Source organism: Chinchilla lanigera, unplaced genomic scaffold (assembly GCF_000276665.1).
Source record: "Chinchilla lanigera isolate Chin_1 unplaced genomic scaffold, ChiLan1.0 scaffold00024, whole genome shotgun sequence".
NCBI classification, from domain to species: Eukaryota; Metazoa; Chordata; class Mammalia; order Rodentia; family Chinchillidae; genus Chinchilla; species Chinchilla lanigera.
The window spans coordinates 10,433,635-10,435,637 of record NW_004955425.1 but is presented as its reverse complement, the minus strand read 5'-3'; positions in this window follow the sequence as shown (position 1 = coordinate 10,435,637).

The window sequence follows — 2,003 nt, the reverse complement described above, 5'->3', positions numbered from 1 at the left end:
CACACACACACAAATTGCATTGAACATTTGTATAATTTGCAGTAAGTAACCTTCCACACTACCTTTTTTAGGCAAAAAAAAAAAAGACTACATACTTTGAAAACTGATTTAAGAGAGTCAGATAAACAATTCTAAAACACTTAGGACATGTAAGAGCAGACTATGCTCTATGTTTTGGTAAAATAATATTAATTTATTTCCAAGGGGGGAAAAACACACACATCACCTAAAATAAAGGTAGATACATAGTTTCAGGTCATCTCAATAGGTGGAGCAAAATCCATTAGCTCAAACAGGCCTCTCTTCTAATGTTTTAAGTATTTAAATTATAGAGAGAAGACCAAGAACAAAAAAGTAAGCATCTTCTGTTCCAGAAAAATTTCTCATTCTGCATGAGAAAGAGCCAGTGTCAATCATTTCTCCCCAGGTTCTGTCATTCAAATAATAAGTTGAAAAGAGAACTGTTAGACTTCATCCCTCATCCTGGATGTGCTTCCTACCGTCAGCACTTTAGTGTCCAATGCAGTTCCATTTTTTTCAGTAGCAGGAAAAAAGAAAGTTTTATGTACCTCAAAACACAGAACACAGAGTAGTGAAAGGCTGTAGAAGACGCAGGTGTCTCAACTCCTAAAGTATTGCTCTTTCCAACTGGGGCAGCTGTGGCAGTGCAATGAACAGTTCCTGCACTTCGTGTCAGAAATCCCCAGCTTTAGATTAACCGGTTCAGTCACTTTCTATATAGGTATGTGATCTTTTGGAAGTAACTTTCTCTCTCTCGACCTCAGTTTCCTCATGCAGAAATGAAAATTGGACTTTATTTTTAACTTTCCAGAAGAGTAATAATTTAATAATTAAAATGATATATAAATCTATTTGCATAATGTCATCCACTGGCTTCAAAGTTAAAAATATAGGTATTATGGCTCCAAACACTCAAAATAACTTTTATATTAATTTATATAACTGGTATATAGCTGGAATTTATGGATTTATTTCATATGGAACTTCCAACCTAACTTTTGCCCTGAGTACTCTGGTTCCTTGAGGCATAGCTCATCAAGTTCAGATACAAAGAATGAACATTATGTAGTACAAGGGTCTTATTAGCCTATGCAGTATTAACTGTAAAAATTCTTTGCAATCTCAAAGTAGAATATATATACACATATTCTGATTCTATAGTAAAAGTTATTAGTCCAGTTTTTTCAAGCCATTTAACTCAGAGTTATATAGGATTGATATATCATATGCTGAGACAGTACTGTATGTTTGCATAGTTATATAGTATTTAAATTGGAATAGTGTGGCTTATTTTATGAATAGACCCCCTCTTATATAAATCAATAGAGTTTTGGGCTTAGCAACTTGACTCACTTAAAACTAGAGGTTTTATCATATTTACAAAAAATGTGTTTAAAACACAAACTTCTATACCTAACCACCTCTTTGCAAGGAACCAATCAGTTAAAGCTGATGCTATTAATCACTCAACACTAGAAAAAGGGAAGATCAGTGTGGTTACCTGAAGCTAGTTCAGCTTCTCTTCTTGATCTAAACAGTTTTAATCCCATCTTTCTCTTTCTTGACCCTATTTTGCACACACACACACACACACATGCTCACACACACACACCTGTTATTATACAGTCAATAAAGACCTCAAGAGCTTGCTCTACAAGCACTGATATATTGCACTGGATATGAGAACTTTTTAAAATTTCCTTTCTTCTGTCTATTTGAGAGAATAGTTCCTAAAGCATTTCTGTAAATCACTTTGGACAAACACAGTATCTAGAATTATGTTGCAGATGCCAAAATAACATAAGCAGTAAATTCACACTTTTATAACCCAAAACCACAAAAACTAAACACATCGTATTAGCCATCTATCTACTTAAAGAAAATTCATTGTAATAAATATAAAATCATTATTCACAAGACAAAACCATTATTTGCCTTAGCTCTGTAAAAGCTTCATATATAAACAGTTTATAGAAACACAC